We start from the raw sequence: 20957 nt of genomic DNA, 5'->3' as shown, positions 1-20957 counted from the left end.
TGTTTGAGCCCATAGAGTGCCTTTTTCAATCTGCATACAAGGTTTGGATCATTTCCAAGAATGAACCCATCTGGCTGCTCAATATATACTTCTTCTTCTAAGTCTCCATTTAGGAAGGCTGATTTCACGTCCATTTGAAATACCTTGAAGTTTTGAAAGCTTGAGAGAGCAAGGAACATTCGGATGGCCTCTAGTCTTGCCACAGGAGCAAAGGTCTCTTCAAAATCTATTCCTTCTTGCTGTGCATACCCTTTACAAACAAGTCTGGCCTTGTTTCTAATTACTTCTCCATTTTCATTTAACTTATTCTTGAAGACCCATTTTGTTCCTATTACATTCTTATCTTTTGGTCTAGGAACTAATTCCCAAGTGTTGTTCCTTTCGATTTGCTCAAGTTCTTCATCCATTGCTTTGACCCAACATTCATCTTTGCATGCTTCTTTCACATTTTGTGGTTCAATGGAGGAGAGTAGAGCCAAGTAGCTTGAAGCTTCTGCAAGTGTCCTTCTTGTTTGTACTCCTGCTTCTTTCTGCCCCACAATCTGAGTTTCTGGATGATTCTTTTGGACATATCTGGATGGAGTCTTCTCTTCTATTCTTGTCTGCTCCTCTGGTTCTTCTTGAGATTCTTCTTCTTCATCATTTCGCCTTTGAGAGTAACCTTCATCTTCTTCAATGTCTTCATGATGAACTTGCCTAGGAATATATCCCTTCTCATCAACCACTATATCAATACTGTCAACAATTCTGCCAAGTCTTTTATTGTAGCACTTGTATGCTTTGCTATGTGGAGAATAACCAAGAAGAATGCCCTCATCTGCTCTAGATTCAAGTTTGCCAAGTTGCTCATCAGTATTCTTAATATAACATTTGCTCCCAAAGATTTTGAAATGCTTCACGGAAGGAGTTTTACCACTCCAAAGCTCATGAGGTGTTTGAGTGCTGTTTACTCGGACATTTGTTTTGTTAAGAATGATAACAGCAGCATGTGCAGCTTCACCCCAGAAGGTTGCAGGAGTACCTGATTCATCGAGCATAGCACGAGCCATTTGTTGGATAGTTCTGTTCATTCTTTCCACAACCCCATTTTGCTGAGGAGTTCTAGCTGTAGAGAATTCTCTTCTTATCCCATGTTCATCGCAGAAATCGAAAAATTCATTTGATGTGAACTCCCCACCTCTGTCAGATCTGAGGCACTTAATTTTGTGTCCTGATTCATTTTCAGCCAATGCTTTGAAGGATTTGAATTTTTCGAATGCTTCATCTTTGTGCTTCATAAGCCCTAACCAAACAAACCTTGAGAAATCATCAATGAATAATATCAGATATTCTTCTCCTCGAGGTGTCCTTTTCCTAAATGGACCACATACATCTGTATGGACTAGCTCAAGAGGCAAGCTAGCTGATCCTTCCTTTTCTGGAAAGTTAGTTCTGGTTTGCTTTCCAAACTGACAAGATTTGCATATAGTGTTGTCTGGAATTTTGATATCTGGAAGATCGCGAACTGCCTGATATTTGCATGCTTTTCTTATTTGTGAGAAGCTTAGATGTCCCAACCTTCGATGCCATAGCCAGTGCTCTTCATCCTTGCTAAGATAGCATTGTTGTTGTCCTTCTTCAAATATGTACAGATTATTTGGAGTTCTTTTGCCTTTGAGAACTGTTTTACCTGTATCAAGATCACGAACAAGACATCCATTCGATCTGAAAATAACCTCGGTTTTTTGATCACACATCTGACTGACACTTAGAAGATTATGCTTCAATCCATCAACATACAAAACATTTCCAGCCTTGACCTTTTCTTTCAAAGGAGCAATACCTTTTCCTTTTATAGTTGCAGGAGTATCATTTCCAAAAGAAACTTTCTTTCCCTTTTCTAAAGTAGAATAAGATTCAAGTTTTTCTTTATCACCTGTCATATGTTTCGAACATCCACTGTCAATGTACCATAGATTTTCCTGTCCTTCTGCATAAAACGCTATCCCACATCTTTCTGTCTGAGGTTCTTTTATTCTCCATTTTTTGGTGCTCGTGGCTTGTTCCTTTTTCTCCTGAAACCTGCTCCTGCATTCAGATTCTTTATGACCAAAATTATTGCAAATAGAACATTCAACTTCATTTTCAAGAACCGAAAAGTTGTTATAGGTCCTCTTTGTAATCCCTGTCATACTTCTTTGTTTTTGAGCTTCCCTAGTCATGATTGTTTTATATGCAACACATTGAGCTGCTTTGTGACCAAAGTTATGGCAAGAAAAGCATTGTCCATTGAAGAAGCTTCTGCGGTTATTGAATCTACCAGCCAACTGATTGTAATTTCTATTTTCATCTATTCTTGTGCCAAACTGAGAAGATTTTACCTGTGGTTGGTTGTAGCTTTTGTTCACCCTTAAGAAGGATTGTCCCTGATAGTTTCTGTTTGTAATTCGTCCCTGCTTTACCTGATTATCTTCATTGTTCTTCTGCTCATTTCTTCTTGCTGCATCAAAATAATTCTTTGAGGTGGATGCTTTAGAGGTTTCTCCATTATAGCCCAAACCTGTCTTGTTTAGAGGAGACCGCTGCACATTGATAATCTCATCCAAAGTTTCAGATCCTTTGACAAACTTAAGATTAATAGCTTTTGTTTTCTCAATTTCTTTTCTGAGACCAACAATTTCACCTTCTAGTTTTTCAAGATGTTTTTCCTTTTCATCAATTTGAAATTGCAAAGTATCAATGATCACACTCTTTTCTTCTATGCATCTCTTGAGTCTAGTAATTTCATTATAGAGATTATCCACATCTACAGCATCCTCATAATCATCATCTTCAAATGCCATTAATAGCTTATATTTATTACCTTGTTCATCTTCATCACTGTTTGATAAGCCATCACTATCTTCATGGGTGTAGTAGCTTTTCTTATTTGCACTTTGTTTCTTATTCCATCTAGCAGGTTCTTTTCCTTTATCTTTATTAGGACATTTTGCAGCATAATGACCTACTCTTCCACAAGCAAAGCATTTGAAAGGTAGCTTACCTCTGAACCTTCCAGCACCCCTTTGAAGATTTCTAACAAAATTTGATTCTTCTTCCTCTTCTTCTGGAACATGGCTTGCCTCATAGTAATCTTCTTTTCCTGATGCCTTAAAAGCAGCTTCCCTTCTGTCTGATGGACCTCCCTTTCTCATTTCATAAGCAGTTAGAATTCCATGTAACTGAGACATAGTGAGAACTTTGAGATTTTCCTTTTCTTCTATTGCAGATACTTTAGATTCAAACTTGGGGGATAATGATCTTAGAATCTTTGAAACTACTATAGTCTCTTTTATTTCTTCACCCAAATTTTTCATACAATTAACAATCTCGTCTACCCGAAGAAAATAATTTGCCACACTTTCATCATTATACATCTTGAGAGTCTCATATTGAATCCTGAGAGTTTGAAGTTTAGCTTCCTTTACCTGTTCATCTCCTTCATAGCTAGTGATCATTTTGTCCCATATCTCTTTTGCTGATTTGAAGTGCATGACCTTCATGAATTCTGTTTGGGATATACTTCCTAATAGAGTACTGACTGCTTTTGCATTTGTTTCATATGTCTTTTTCTCAGCTGGATCTGTAGGAGTAACTGAAGGAAAAGCATAGCCTGTTTCTACAATGTTCCAAACTTCTGTACCAAGAGATTGAAGATATGCAGTAACTCTTACCTTCCAATAATTGAAATTTGTTCCATCAAAAACCGGTGGCCTGATTGATGCTTCTTTCTCGTAGTTGCTCATGATGAATGATCTACCTTCAAGCGATCAAGCTTCCCTGAAGGACCTGCTCTGATACCAATTGTTGGAAATAATACTGAGAGGGGGGGTGAATCAGTATTATCAGATCAATCAAGATCATTGCTACACCCATGACCCCCGCAAAGGGTTCCTCCAAGTAGCAGCAACAACAAAGGGATACAGTCATGACAGAACATAGGAACAACTTCTCCTCACCTACAGGGGTACCACACAAGTTTCAGGTGGGCAAAAAATTCTAGTTGCATCTATAGAAAGAACGCCTTACAAGAGCCCATCAGAAGCTTCGACCATTCCGACATGGTCCTTACAACATTACCAAGGCTATGGGAAACAATGCTTTGGAGCATAGCATTCCTCCATTCCTTCGCTTGCACCAAGTGTTCAATGTGTACGGCCCTCGACCATGCTTCCCATCATTACTGGAGACATCCGAAATTGCAGAACAACTCACCAGGGACCAAGTTTAGTAGAAGTTTCCTCATCTCATGGAGGAACTCAACGCAATGGGGACTATTGCTTCCTAATGGGGAAGGAATGATCCAGGTGGATGTTGGTGGCCACCCACCAAGTCCACTTCGACCCCCACCATTGTTTCTTTTAGCTTTTTAGTTTCCTTAATTGTAGCACAATTTACTATTTTTAGCAGTTTTTCACGTCCAGAACTTCCAGAGTCGTTTTAAGGCCATAAACAATGTTTATTGGGAAATATGGGGGAAACATGGGTCAATGGACCCATGTTGCCCTTCCCAAAGTTGTAGTGCTCGGATAGATCTTTCTAATGAGCTATTGTATGCGTCAAATGGAGATTGTATGCCAATGTTACGACCCCAGGAAATTGATGTACCAATTTACCCAAACGGGGCCCACAGTTTGGCATTTCATCTTCTAGGGTTAGGTTTCGAGATGTGAATGGTTTTCCATTGTTTCTCAACAATAAATAGGCCTTTGAGCCTCATTGTAACACAATTCAGAGGCATAAAGCCACCACATCTCTTCTTAGAGATAAGCTACCATCGCCCTAGCTGTTTATTTCCATTTTCTGTTTGTAAGCATATCTCAGTATTTTACATTAATGAAATGGAGCATTATTTCCACTGCATCTTTGTGTTTATGGTTATCTCTATAATGTGTTGTGTTCTTGTTTAAATCTAGATCATCTTTAGCTACAGGGGGATCTGTTAAAGGATAGGAGTCCCTTGAGAGATGGCATGGATGTGTTTAGTTGCAAGTAACATGCTTGGCACAATTAGATGACGTAACTGGTGTATTATTATGCTTAATTATACATTGACAATTATGTTTTTATGGCAGCATGATGTAGGCAGTTGCATGGCAAGATTGATTGCCATGAAATCTTGAAGATGGTTCAGGTTGAGCTTTCCTTGGGAACCATGGGGATTGAGTCATCCTACCAGTCTTGTGCTTTTGGTATTTTGGGCTTGATTTGCGGTTTTTTTTTAATGTCTGGTGCAAGGCCTTACCACTTTGTTGTAGTGTCATATCATTATGGGCTTTCATAGTCTTCTTTTTGGTTTTTTCTTGTCTTATCTTTTATCGTTTGGAGTCTTGGGAATTGGTTGGGAAAGAGGAAAGTTGATGGAGCTCGGGGAGAGATGTGTGGTACCCGAATATTAATGTAAGATTTAGATGAAGCTCGATGCATGAGTATGTGCAACAAAAAGTAAGGCTTTGATAGTCAATTATATTGGCTGGGTCCATTGTGGTAAATGGACAGTAGTAGTATAGTCATGAGAAAGGTAGTAGAAAAATGTAAAGTAAATGGATTTAAGGTGTCATATGCCTTCGCTATGTTGGGAACTGTTATTCTCAATGTTGCACATGTGTTATATGAATAAAGGAATTTCTCTTAACCTATAGCTTATGTTATCTAGTAATTATGTTATGATCATGATTATGTTGATGTTTATATATGTATACATGAATGTACATATGTCATTTTCTGACAAGGAGATTGATTGTTTTATGCTAACAACTATATATGTATGTATCTATGTCACTGTCCGATAGGGATATTTAGGGATCATTCTTGTGAAGGAATAATTGCTTATGCAATTGAATGGCATGAAGAGGTTCTTGGTTCATGAGGAATCAAGTGGGAAGAGTAGTCATGAAAAATATACGAGGTGAGTATCATATGGCTATGAGTTGATATTATGTGATTATATTATGTCTATGTTGTGGACAAGTTATACCAAAGGATACACCAGCAGAATGAAAGTTGTGTGGTCTGCAGCATGCTAAGATAAGCATGGATAAGACACCGGAAGCAAGGTTTCTTGGTAGAGTGAGTGTGGTTCTGGATGTGTGGTACTACTTTTATGCATATGTTGTATATGTTGTACATGTTGCATCTATGATGTGTGCACTTCTGGTGTTGTGTATACATAGCATGTGTACATGTTATTTATGCAATGTTATGTATAGGATGGTACAAATAGGGTTGTGCAAATATTTCATATGGGGTGTTGTATACATATTGTATTGTCTTCATGACGTATATGCGACGTGTGTGCATATGGTGCTCTGTGCATGTTGGATATGCAGTGTTGTGTACAGATAATGCTATGTACATGTTGGGAATGCAATGTTATGTACAAGTGGTGTTGCATGCATGTTGTACATGTGGTGCTATGTACATATGGTGTGGTGTGGATGATTGTACGAGTGGTGTTGTGTGCATGTGGTGCTATGTACATATTGTACACATGGCATTGTGTGCAGGTGGTGTTGTGTATATGTCTTGCATGTGGTGTTGTGTACATGTGGTGTCGCGTACATGTTGTGTGTGTGGTACTCTATACATGTGGTATTGTGTACACATTGTACAAGTGGTGGGGTGTACATGTGGCATTGTGTACATGTTGTGCAGGTGGCACCATGTACCTGTGATGTTGTGCACATGTTGTGTAGGTGGTGTGGTGTACATGTGGTACTTTGTACATATTGTACATATGGTACTGGTGCACGTGTGGTATTGTGTGCATGTCATACATGTTGTTTTGAGGGCATGTGTTACTATGTATGTGCATTGTGTAGGTGCATATATTGTGTTATGCACTGGGTGTAGAAGTATGAGTTACATTGTACATCAGGTAAAGGTGTATTAGTTGTGTTGTATACTAGGTGTAGTGTATGAATTTTTTGTTGTACTTGTCACACGTTGTGTGTGGATTTATGTCTTATGATGTATATTGTGCATGTATACGTACCTACATTGGGTCTAGGTGTATGTGTTATATGTCAGGTATAGGTGCATGTGTTTCATGGTGTTGTAGTGTGTGTGTGGTTTTATGTGTATGATGCACACCATGTGTATGTGCACTTGGTGGAGGAGAAGGCACTGGGTGTTTGTTGGGTGTGGAAACGGATTTTGGTGTGTACAAAAGAACAAAGGCAAAAGTAAGGATCGATGAAGGATAAGTATCGGTATATTATTTCAGTTTTACTATGCATGTGATTTATGATTCTGATATATGATGACTATATGTGATCTATGATTTTGGTTTACAAAGGTTACATGTGATTTATGATGTTTATCTATGATGGTTGTGTTTTGAGCTAACCATATGTGATATGTTTATACATGATTTTTTGATAAAACAATTATTTTGACTTGTTGTGACAAGAAGTAAACAGGATTTCAAATGTACCTTATTGACGAGCTACAAATGAGGTATGATTTGAAGTTATTTCAATTTTTTTTTAATGTAATGGAAGTTATGTTCTTAGTACATGAAGCATGAACATGCCCAGCTGGGTGGTTTAAATTGATTGCAAGAATTAGCAGCAACAATGAAAGAAATTAGAAATGCAGCAGTATGCTAGTAGAGCACTTTAGAAGCAGGGTCATTGTGGGACACTGGTACCCAATTGTGTCCGTTGATTTCCATGACCATGTTGTGACCGGTATGATGGTTTTAAGGTAGGGATATGCCTTGGTTTTGTATCTTCTGATGCAAGGAAGCCTTTTCAAGGGATGGACTGCCTAGGATGGGGGTGCCAACGGAACTTGGAAGGTGAGTGACTGCATGGAAGGGGTGATTGGATTCCCGAGGGACTGTGTAGAAAAGAAGGGAAGGTCATATATGGCTTTGTTCTCATCATTAACATTGCTAGATGGAATGAGATGCACATTAGGAGTGTGCCCTGGAAAAATGAGTTGGTAATTTTTCATTGAGAGGACAAGTGGTGCAGAATTATAGTGCTAGACATTAGATGTAGATTTGACTTTGTAGTGGATTCTAGACTTCCTAGGAAGGAGGTGAATCCCGGTATTACTTTGAGGACGGAGGTTTGAGCTTTTGGATTTCCTTGTTACGCATACATGCATCGTATTCTTTTATTTTCTGGTTGAGAATACATGTATATGTGTATATGTGGTTATTAGAAATATTGTAATGAGATATGTTATAAAGCTCTAGTATATGGTATGTTATCATGTTTTCACAAGGTTTTGATTTTGAGCAATTCTTTCATTGTAAATACTACAACGAGTTGTGTTATAAAGCTCCATGTGCAATATGTTTTGTTTTCAGCAACCTTGTTGGTTATAGGTGTCATTGAACATTGAGGACATTGTTCCCCCAAGGGGGAGGGTTCTGTAACAATCCTTGTGAAAATCCCATGTAAAAATATATAAATACCACGGATGATGGGACATGTATTCCAAGCTTAATGGTGGGAAATACATCCTCAAGGGTGTTCATTTGGTTGTTTATGGCTAAAGAAATTGGCAAAGGAAATGGCTAAGGCATTAAAGAGGCAAAAAGGTATTTTAACACATTTATTTATGAAAATAATGGAAATTAGAAGAAGAGGAATGTGAAAGGTCACAAGTTGCATGTGAGGAGGAAATTGAAGGAAAATAATGGAAAATGAAGAAAATAGAGGCCTCAGTAATAAAAAGGCTTATGAGGATCAGTTAGCAGGCTTCTTCCTTTCAGTATGACCCTTTTGTGAGTTCAGTTTCAGAGATCTCTCATTATTCTTTCTCTCTCTCTTTCATATTCTTGGATACTTAGAGTTTTCTAGGAGCACTCTTAGAGGGTGTGGCATACTTGGATTCTTGGAGCAAGAAGGCAAAGGAAGAGAAGGAAAGCATAAGAAGGCATCAACATCAGTAACTACATCAGATTTACATGCAAGTACCGAGTTGCATGTAAGATTTCTTCATTACTTTTGGCATGCATGTGGTTCTTGGTTGTGATCTGTCATTGGCATGGAGGACTTCCTGGATCGACAATGGATTGCCTAGCCTTGCCATTTCCTCGATAGCCATGGTGATTGTGGATTTAATTGCATTGCTTTGTTTTGGTTGGTTCTTATGTTTCCTTAACTTGGGTTGAGTTATTAGTCTTGGAAGCCCTAATTGAACAAACACTATGGAAGCCCTGTAACAGCTTGGGTTGAGTTACCAGTCCTCAAAGCCTTGGTTGGAAAAACGCTCTAGAAGCCCTATAACAGCTTGGGTTGAGTTACTAGTCCTTGAAGCCCTAGTTGGAAAAATGCTCTGGAATCCCATGGTGGGTTGAGTTACTATTCCTGGAAGCCTTGGTTGGACAAACGCTCTGGAAGCCTTGTATAAGTTGTGGGTTGAGTTACCAGTTCTAGAAGCCTTGGTTGGACAAACACTATAGAAGCCCTGTATATGTTGTGGGTTGAGTTACTAGTTCTGGAAGCCTTGGTTGGAAAAATGATCTAGAAGCCCTGAAAGGCTTGGATGGAGACCAATCTGATGATGGTTTTTGGTGATGTCTGACCGTGAGGTGGAATCACTATTTGATGGGTTGAGGTGGGTGGCCTCCAGAAGCCCTGGATGAGTTTTGATTGATGTATTCTCTGAGATCCCACATTCATGCTTGGAATATGGAATAGGGGTGATTGGCTGAAGAGAGACTTGGCTCAACCAATCTATGGTCAGGTGGAATGTGGTAGTCCCATTACCAGTTGATTCATTGCATTTATTAATTAAAAAAATTCATTCCCTTGATTTTCATGTGCAAATGTACTGATGTATATATATAGAGTTTGATGGCTAATATGTTTATTATATTTTTGCTCCTATTATGTTGTTTATATGCACATTTACCTTGGAGGGTGTTACACTTCCCCTATGTCTGTATAAACTGAAGAGGTCGGTGATCGGTGTGGATGACCATCTCCTTCCCCATAATGTAGTGCTTCCATTGTCATCAATATTGCACGATGGAATACATATCTTTATCATAGGTGGGGTACTTCCGAATTATATTGGAAAGCATCTCATTATGATGGGCCACTAGATGCATGTGCTGGGTGAGGACTACACCAATAGCATAGTCTAAGGCATCTATCTTGATTTCAAATGGATGTTGCAGGTATGGCAGTGTGAGTACCGGCGCAAAGCATAGGTGGTACTTCAACTCAACAAACGCCTTCTGTTGGGACTCAGACTAGGAAAAATTTTATTTTACCCTACCCTTAGTAATATGACTTAAAGGCCAAGTTATATGGGAGAATCCCAACACGAACCTTTGATAAAAATTTGCAAGCCCTAAAAAGCTGCAAAGCTCCTTTAGAGTGGTCATGGCTGGCCAATCCTAAATGAATTATATCTTGGTTGGGTCCACATGCATGCCACACTCATTTATGATGTAACCCAAGTATTGGACCTGACTCATTCAAAAGGGCATTTTTCCAAGCTGGCACACAATTTGTGCTGCCAAAGGGTTTGAAGGACCTACCGAATGTGTTGTAAGTGTTCTTTCCAACTCTTGTTGAAGATGAGGATGTCGTCCAGATTAACCACCACGAATGAGTTGGTGAAGGGTCGTCGCTGGAGATGAGGATTTCATCCAGATAAACCACCATGAACGAGTTAGTGAAGGGCTGCAAGATGTCATCCATTAGCCTCATAAAAGTAGCAGGGGCATTTTTCAACCCGAAGGGCATAACCAACCATTCAAAAAGTTCTTTCTCGGATTTAAAGGAAATCTTCCATACATTTATGGGCTCTATTGGAACCTGGTGATATCCATACTTCATATCAATCTTGATGAAATACTTGGCCCCCTTGAGTTAGTCCAGCAGGTCATAAATCCGTGGGATTGGATACCTGTTCCTGACGTTGATTTTGTTTAGTGCCCAATAATCAATGTAGAGCCTCCAAGTCACATCCTTCTTCTGTACAAGTATAATAGGCTCCAACAAGGCGAGGAACTTGGTCGGATGTGCCCTTTTTGTAGCCAATCCTAGATTTTCCGCTTGATCTCTTCATTTTCCATAATGGAGCAACGATATATCAGCCCGTTGGGTAGAGGTACTTCGGGAGTCAGGTCAATTGAATTCTTAACCTAACAATGCAAGGGTACCCCTGTGGGTGAGGAGAAGATGTCCCTGTATTCTTTCATTACCATAGCCACCTAATTCTATTGCTTGGAGGAACCCTTCTCGGGGGCCATGGATGTGGCTATGACATTCCCCTTATTTTGAGAGTGAATCAGAAAGAAAACAAATTTCTGAGTCTAGGAGATGACCTTACTGCATTGCTTAGCAGAGATCAAAGAGATGGCGATAGGTGGGGCTACCTCTGGTATCCTATATATTACCCAAATAAATAATAACAGACAAAGGTCTAGACTCATATACAACATGTTGCTTCCATAAGTATGGTTGTCCTAATAATACATCACAAACTTCAAGAGGAGCAACATCACATAGTACCTCATCCATGAAGGGCTTGATGTTGTAGGGAAGGAGACATTACTGGCTAACGCAGAGATCTTGTCCTTTGTGAAGCTACCTGATGGTGTATGCTTGTGTATGTGATGTAGTCAGTAGGCTTGGCCACTTCACAACCTCTGCTGAAATGAGGTTCTTTTGGCTCTCGCTGTCGACAATGAACTACAGTGGAGAACCCTTCACCCACATCTATGAGTGGAATAGGCGCTCACCCTCTTCTAGATCTTCAGGCTCAATCTTCCAGAGCTTAGTAGTGGCCACAATGGCATTGGGCCCTGTGTCAATTATTTTCTTCCCTTTGTCATTCCCTTTGTTAGGTTCTAACTCAGAGTCCGCACATGCGTCAGACTTAGAAGCCTTCAAGTTGGCAACCAATGATTGTTTGGCCCAACCTACATCCTTCTTTGTCTTTGTGGCATTGTTTTTTACTTGCAGCTTCAACAAGTTAGCTTGGGTTGCCTCGCCTCGGCTTTTCCCATTGCTCTGCGATTTGGGGGCACCTTTCCCTTGCTTTGGATTCACAGATCCAAAGTCTCTCTTTTTTCTATTTAAGCTTCCACTCAATATTTATAGCATATTGGTACGTTGTGCGGAACGAGGAGATGTCCAGGAACTCCATCTCATCCTTTATGTACCTGTGTAGGTAGTCGCAACACTTGAGTACCAAATGTTTCTCAGAATCCTTGATACCCAACTTTGTGTGAAGGGTATGAAAAGCATTAGTAAACTCTGCCACGCCTTGGTCCCTTCCCTATCGCAGTGTGGTCCACTTTATGTATTTTTCCTCATATATTTTGACAAGGTAGTACTTCTCCTTGATGGCATCCCAGAATGAATCCCAAGTGGGTGCGATCGAAAATAGCGAGGGCGTATTTTCATCCTTCTTCTCACAGTTGGTTTCTCACTAGTCCTTGACATGGGGGGTGACTTTGAGAAGAGAAAAAGTAATATTTTTCTCGACTATAAAAATCATGAACAAAAAAAATCCTTCTAGCATATTTAAGCATTTATCCTTGGCGTCAGCATCTTTCTGACCCTCAAATATGGGAATGTCAAACTTAACTTGTACCTTAAAGGGTGTGGCACTTCCAAAGTAGCTGTTGGAAGTAGATGTGTCGCCCTTGGGTACTCGCTGAAGGATTTGGGCGAAGTTGTCCTCTTCCTTGAACATGTCATTAAGGAAGGTTGTATTCACATCCATTTGTGCTAATAGTGCCAATATAGATCTAATCAACGAGTACCTTGCAACAAGAGAAAAGGTCTCATCATATAAATCCCCTCTACCTGTGAAAATCCATGGGCTACAAATCTAGCCTTATGCTTCTCCACACTACCATTTGCAACTTGCTTTACCTTGCAAAGCCAATGGGAGCTCACCACTGACTTGTCCCCCGGTTTCGGGGCCACATCCCAAACATTGTTACAAACTATAGAGTCATACTCCTCCACCATGGCATCAACCCAAATCGGTTGTTGCACTGCTTCCTTAATAGAAGATAACTCTATCACAACACATTCACCCATAAGAGCCATGTATCGAGTGTATCTCTCAGGTGAGCTCCTCTACCTGCACTAAGAAGTGGGTGCTCCCACATTCTCCCTGCATCATCCAACAATCTGTCGGCCTCTCTGGTGTTCTTTCTTCCCAATCTGGAAGACTCTGCCTGAGTGGATGTCTCCACTCTCAGATCCTCTGCATGTGGATACTCCACATCAATTTGAGGCTCCTCAACCTTAGGAGCTAAAATATCCTCACCCGCATGTAGCTCAAGCTCCCTCTCAAGGGAAACTCGCATAGCCTTCTCCTCATCGATTGATTAGATCTATATTGGCACTATTAGCATAGCCGGATTTGCATGTGTGCTGGCTCAAGAGAGCGTTGTATGCATTGAAGCAAGAACCCTGTGCTTGGTACACTAGGATAGATAACTACTTCACTGGGTTGGGCTTCACGAAGAGTGAAGCGAATACGAACCTGTACCACATAATGGTGGAAGGTAAGTTGTTGATCATTGCACTTTATATTGATGATCTCATACTGATAGATGATGATCAGCTGATCAATCTTGCAAGGAGGACTTTGCAAGAGAGTTTGAGATGAAGGACATGGGGCTCATGCATTAATTTCTTGGCATGGAAATATGGCAGGGAGAGGGGATTTTTTTGTCTTAGGGCAAGTATGCCAATGAGATACTTAGGAGATTCTGCATGAAGAACAACAAACCCATGGAGACTCCTCTAGCAGGTAACTGGAGGAAGGAGGATGTTACTTCAGGGGAAGTAGTGGAAGCTACTGTTTATAGGAAACTTGTGGGTTACTCATGTACTTGGTGAACACACAACAAGATATTTTCTATGTAGTTAACCAACTTAGTCAAGCGATGGTTAAGCCTACCAAGCTGTATTGGAAGGCGACAAAGCATGTGTTGAGATAACTCAGGGGCACTTCTCAGTATGGATTATGGTACAAACAGACAGAAGGAGTGAAGCTTCAAGGCTTCACCAATGCAGATTGGGCAGGGAGTCCATCTGACAGGAAGAGCATGTCAGGGGGGATCTTTAGTATTGAGTCAACGGCAATTTCTTGGTACAATGTGAAACAAAGATTGGTTGCACTCAATTCGGTAGAGGTAGAGTACATGGCTGCGAGTCAGGCAGCATGTGATGCCATCTGGATGAGGAAGATCATAGTTGGTTTGTTTGGCCAGCAAATGGATCCAACTATGATTTACTGCGAAAATAAGAATTATATCAAACTCTCTGAAAATCCAGTTTTTTATGATCGGTCCAAGCATATCGATATCTGATATCATCATCGCAGAGATTGTGTATTGAGGCATATTATGTTGTTAGAGTACATTACCACGGAGGAAAAAGACGCTGACATTTTGACAAAGGCATTGGAAATAAGTAAATTCAAGTTTCATAGAGACAGGATCGGGGTAGCTTATAATCCCTTTCTTGTTGAGAGGGAGTGTTGAGAAATGGAAACAAGAAATTCCAGTTTAATTTGTCCTTGAATTAAACTGAGAATTAAAATTGAATTCTATTCTCATAGCAACTTGTAAATAGTTAACTAAGTTTAATTAACTTAATTAGCTTAGGAATTTAAAGTTGGAAGTCTTTTTGAAGTCATGTATATGTTCTCCCTAAGTTTTAAGGGCCCGGTATGAGTTTAAATTGAGTTAGAAATTAGATCACTCAGTTTACTAAGTTGAGTTCCATTAAATTAGTTCCAAACTATTTGAGGAACTAATACAGAGTTAACAGTCAGTTGGTGCACTAGTGCATCCACAACTGTCACTATAGTTAATCGAAGATTCCCTCATCAGAAACTCATGCATGTTGATTCTGAGAAAGACCTAGTTGAGACTAGAGTGTAGGGACAATGTACTATCAGTTGTATTATTTACTGGAGTGTAAATATCATGCACACATCAGAGATTGATCCTATGTTTCTATTGTGTAGTTTTGGAAGCATGAATTACCTTTAAATACGGGATATTCATCCTAGGAATTACGGAAGAGATTAGGGGCTTAGAAAGCTATAGAATTGGATAAGTGTTGGCCAAGATATAGCTTGTGAGCTGAGAGAATTGAGCATACTTGTGTGGAATTGTTCTAGTGAGAACAAGCTTTGTATCTTCACTCATATGTCTGATATATGCAATACAGATATCGGGTTTTTGAGCAGTGGTTTTCCCTAGATACATATTATGTTATGTACCATTGATTTGTGTTCTTCTTGTTCATATTATTATCATCGATCTATTGGCTTTTGCTGGTTGAAAGTAGAAGTAAATTCTTGTCTTTTTCTTTAATACATTGCATGAGCTTGTGAATTCGTAGGATTTTCTACAGAGAATAGTAGCCAGTGCTGCAACTTGGGGTCGGTTGAGGTAGTCTACAACATGATTGGTGTTGCCCTCATTGTATGTAATGTTCAAGTGGAATTGTTATAGATAGGTAGACCACTTTTGATGGTGATTGTTTTGCAACTTCCTGTAACAACCCTTGTGAAAATTCCTTGTAAAAATATATAAATACCACGGATATTGGGACACATATTCCAAGCTGAATGGTGGGAAAAACATCCTAGGGGGTGTTCATTTGGTTGTTTATGGCTAAGGAAATTAACAAAGGCAATGGCTAAGGCATTAAAGAGGAGAAAAGGTATTTTGTCACATTTGTTTATGAAAATAATTGAAACTAGGAGAAAAGGAAGGTAAAAGGTCATAGGTTGCATGTGAGGAGGAAATTGAAGGAAAATAATGGAAATCGAAGAAAATAGAGGCCTCATTAATAAAAAGGATTCTAAGGATCAGTTGGTCGACTTCTTCCTTTCAGTGTGAACCTTTTGTCAATTAAGTTTTAGAGCTCTCTTATTATTCTCTCTCTCTCTCATACTCTTGGATACTTAGAGTTTTCCAGGAGCAGGTGTGGCGTACTTGGATTCTTGGAGAAAGAAGGCAAAGGAAGAGCAGGAAAGCATAATAAGGCATCAACATCAATAGCTACATTAGATTTACATGTGGGTACAAAGTTGCATGCACGACACATGCATGTGGTTCTTGGTTGTGATTTGTCATTGGCATGGATGATTGCCTAGATCGACAGTGGATTGCCTAGCCTTGCTATTTCCTAGTAGCCATGGTGATTGTGGATTTAATTTCCTTGCTTTCTTTTGGTTGGTTCTCATGTTTCCTTAGCTTGGGTTGAGTTATTAGTCTTGGAAGCATTGGTTGAACAAACACTCTGGAAGCCCTGTAACACCTTGGGTTTAGTTACTAGTCTTGGAAGCCCTAGTTGAACAAATTCTCTAGATGCCCTGTACTAGCTTGAGTTGAGTTACTAGTCTTTTGAAGCCCTGGTTGGAAAGATTCTCTAGAAACCCTTAATGGGTTGAGTTACTAGTCCTGGAAGCCTTGGTTGGAAAAACACTCGGGAAGCCTTGTATAAGTTGTGGGTTGAGTCACTAGTTTTTGAAGCCTTGGTTGAACAAATGCTCTGGAAGCCCTGTATAAGTTATGGGTTGAGTTACTAGTTCTGGAAGCCTTTGTTGGACAAATTCTCTAGAATCTCTGGAAGGCTTGGATGGAGACCAATCTGATGATGTCTTTTGGTGATGTCTGACTGTGAGGTGGAATCACTGTTTGATGGGTTGAGGTGGGTGGCCTCTAGAAGCTCTGGATGAGTTTTGATTGATGTGTTCTCTGAGATCCTACATTCATGATTGGAATATGGCATGAGGGTGATCGACTAAAGAGAGACTTGGCTCAGCCAATCTATGGTTGGGTGGAATGTGATAGTCCCATCACCAGTTGGTTCATTTCATTTATTAATGAAAAAATTCATTCCCTTGATTTTCATGTGCAAATGTACTGATGTATATATATAGAGTTTGATGGCTGATTTGTTTATTATATTTTTGTTCCTATTATGTTGTTTATATGCAAAATTTCCCTGGAGGATGTTACAGAGTGGTATCAGTGCTTCCATGTTCAAACACTTAGGCTAAACGGGCTCTACCATAGGTGAAATGAAAAACAAAGGTTAAATTTTAGACCTTTCTGTCATATTTGTTATAACATTTCTTTTATGGCATATTAGAAGTTAAAAATTTGTCCCTATTAAAGGTAAATCCCACTGATAATGTGGTAAAATTTTCAGATATTGGTTCACAATACTTTAGGAATTTTGATCTAAGGAAGATGACCTTCCTGAATGCACCTTTAAACAAGTCCTGTTGGAATTTCTGCAATAACTAATCTTCTGTAGGCATTCAGAAGCTAAGGGGACATACCACTGATTATGTGGTAGAAATTACAGATATTGGATCGCAATATTTTAGGAGATATGAGTAGAGGGAGTTGAGCCTTCTGAATGCTCCTAAAATCAAGCCTCAAACAAGTCACGCTAACATTTTTGTTATAAATTTCCTTCTGGGAACTCTTAGGAGCTGAAATTTTTTCCACAATCAGGGGAAATCCCATTGATATTGTGATAAAAAATTCAGACATTTATTAGCTATATTTTATGATATATGACCAATGGAAGCCAAGCTCTCTAGATACTCCTAGAATTATGCACCAAATATGATTATGTTGGTATTTTTGTTATAAATTTTCATCTATGAAATCCTAGAAGTTGAAACTTGAACCACAGTGAGGGAAAATACCACTGATCATATTGTTAAGTTTGCATAACTTGTACTACTACGTTTAGGATATGTGCATTGAATCACTCACTATATTAGTTTGCATGCAAAGTGTTTGATGGAATTCTTAAATGGTTCTGTTATCACTGAAAATTCTGTTGCCAAAATTTTTTAGCCTAGCTTAGGGACAGGGTGTTTTTGCAGCGCATGAATCCTCTTTTAACAGTTTCGCAGTGCAACATGCTTCAAGTGATTCCGTAGCGCGCTACGAAATTAGGGATTTGCTCGGGTTTTCAGTAGAAGGTTCATATACTAAATTTAGATGATGAGCAGAGTGATGCAAAGGCCCAAAAGGGAATGCAGTGGTAATGTATAAAGTTGGTGTATTCCATTACTTTGGTTTGAAGGGGGTTCCCCGTGACCATGCGAAAGCATTATCATGGTTTCTTAAAGCGGTTGAGAAAGGAGAATATTTTGCTAATGTACATGTGCTGGGTGTTAATCAGCTATTAGAATGGGCTCTGGACACAGCATGGCATGTGGCAAGTAGTATATTCACCTCGACTACTCCTGTACCTTACACCCAAATGACAAGCCAGCGTGAAGCTTTTGTAATTGGCAAACAAAGGAAAATGTCGGTCGTTATGAACTTCAAGAGAAATCCAGATCCTTTGCTCCTCCCTGCACCGAAAAAATGATTTGAGTGGATTGATTGTGTATAAAGCTGATAGTTAAATTGAAGTATACTTGTATTGGTTTAATGTTCTCATTAGCAGTTGCAAAACAGTGTCTATGGTTTAGTGGCCAATCTTCTGGGTAAATCAAATAAGAGTTTGTGCAGTCTTCAATAGATTATTCCCTTCTGTTGGGTGATAATGATATAAGAGGGGAGTCTCATATTAAAGAAGTGACTGGTGAAGAAGCAGATGCTTTCAGAGGAAGACTCATTCGTAGGCTTACATCTGTCATTGTGCACCATGTATCAACATTTTGGAGATTAGCTCTTTCGATATTCAATGGGAAGTTTGCTAAGGTAGGTTCAACAAATGGCGCTCCTGGTTCAGTGAAACATGAAAAGACTGCTAGACAAAACTCCTTTGAAGACGGCCTTGGTGACGTAAAGGATTCAAATCATTCCTTGGAGGAAGTTGCTGGAATGGTACAGGACATTATATCTGTTTATGAAACTAAGGGAAGGACTGCGCACCCTTGAATGCAGTGCAAACATTGTTTGCATTACGAACCGAAGTTATGAAGGTGTTCATATTGAGGCTCTGCTCTTGGATGAAAACGATTACATCAGATATTGTCAATGATGAATATTGGGTGCCAGTATCTATTCTTGAACGCAGTGGATCAGCGTTTGCTATTTCTTCTTTGCCTCTATCCTTTGATGAAATGCTGGTCTCTGCAATGGATGAAATTAGTAAATACCCTGCATGTTGCATCTGATGTATCTTGTCCACTTAGTTTGAGAATACCATCAGGTTTTTACTGGAGTTGGAGCCCGAGTCAGATCCAGTTTGGCATTATCTTAATATTCAGAACCGCAGAATTCGTGGCCTCTTGGAAGGCTGCACATTTGATCATGAGGCACGAATGGATGCTCTACATTGCCATGTCCGTGAACGTGCGTTATCCTCAGGCTCAGCAAATCTTTCTCTGGCACAGGAAATTGCAAGTGTGGATCCATGCCCACGTAATGTTGAACTTGGTCAAAACATTAAAATTACTCCTGATTTTCATGTGCAGTAGCATGGAGGATGCGCGTAAATTGTTTGACAATATCAGCATTAGAATTTTCTCTTATGGAATGCAGTGATTAAATGCCAAGTGTCAAGTGGTCTTTATAAGGATTTGATTGCCACAAGGCCGCCATTATTAGTGACACCGGGATTGAAATGTGGCAAACGATATTAGCTGTTCATTCATTAGCTCTGCCACCGACAAAAGACAGAGACACATGGTCAAAATTTGCTTATCGTTGCCGGAAAGGTGTTCGTATTATTTAAGGTAATTCCGCCTTGATCAGATTGTCGCAGTATGATCCTGAATTACTACTCCAAATACAAACTGGTAACTGTTAGTGTGTTTGAGACCTATTGTGCATATCTGGAACGAGAAGTCGCTTTGGGAGGATGTTATAAAATTGAGAGAATCAGAATCGCGTGGGAATACTTCAAAGAGGAGCTACATCGTGAAACATGTCAAAAGATAAAGTCTCTTCATCTATATGACTGCCTGAGAGCTAATAAGTAAGCAGCAGCATGGGTGTTGAGGCTCGTGTGCCGTTTCTAGATAAGGAGTTTATCAATATTTCCATGGGAATTGATCCAGAGTGGAAAATGGTGCGGCCTGATCTTGGGCGCATTGAGAAGTGGATCCTTCGCAAGGCATTTGACGACGTGGAGAATCCTTATCTACCAAAGCATATTTTGTACAGGCAAAAAGAGCAATTCAGCGATGGTGTTGGTTATAGTTGGATTGATGGTTTGAAAGAGCATGCTGCAAATCATGTTACCAATATGATGATGGCAAATGCAAAGTACATTTACCCTGAGAATACACCCACGACAAAGGAGGCATACTACTACAGGATGATATTTGAAAGATTCTTTCCTCAGAATGCTGCACGCTTGACTGTACCTGGAGGCCCTAGTGTGGTTTGCAGCGCTGCCAAAGCTTTAGAATGGGATGCTGCATGGCCTAGGAACCCCGATCCTTCTGGCAGGGCTGTTTTAGGTGTTCATGTGGATGCTTACAAAGAAAATGCAGATATCGGCAGTGGCAATGGCGACGAGGAAGTATCAGCAGATTTTTCAATTAAAAAGCCAAAATTTCTAGATGGTGGTGTGAAAGTTGCAGTTGACGGTTGAGCCATAAGACATCCGTGCTTTTTAAATGTAGCTTTGGCTTAGTATATACTTGTGGAGCTCTTGGATGACTGAGGTTTTCGTATTTTTGCCCAGGCAGTAAGTATAATGCACTTTAGAATGCCGGAAAATGTAATCTTAAGGAGCCAATTTAACTTTTTGTCCATTACCAAGTAGCAAATCAATTTGTGGAAAATGTTTGCTGAGCTATGAAACATCTCTTCCAGCACCAGGAAAGCAAATGTCAGGATATGATGGATCTGGACCATAAATTCGTTTGAGCGAATGAAGGTGCTTTATCACCGTGTCTCTGAAGGCTATAAAAACTATTTCTGGTGAGTAAGCATATGTAGTTCCACCTGCTTTACCTCCATCAGCAATAAACAAAGGAGTGTATCGGGAAAT

General features: G+C 39.7%; 1 pseudogene; it reads left to right on the top strand.

Annotated features, from left to right (window-relative positions):
- Positions 1-19946: 19946 nt before the first annotated feature.
- Positions 19947-20555, top strand: LOC149152252 (asparagine synthetase [glutamine-hydrolyzing] pseudogene; annotated as a pseudogene).
- Positions 20556-20957: the final 402 nt, after the last annotated feature.

This window comes from Pinus tabuliformis, chromosome 9 (genome assembly GCF_031772625.1).
Source record: "Pinus tabuliformis cultivar Carrire ecotype Pingquan chromosome 9, CPIR1, whole genome shotgun sequence".
Classification (NCBI taxonomy): Eukaryota; Viridiplantae; Streptophyta; class Pinopsida; order Pinales; family Pinaceae; genus Pinus; species Pinus tabuliformis.
Note: the sequence above shows the minus strand (reverse complement) of the source record. Positions and strands in the feature narration are given on the sequence as shown.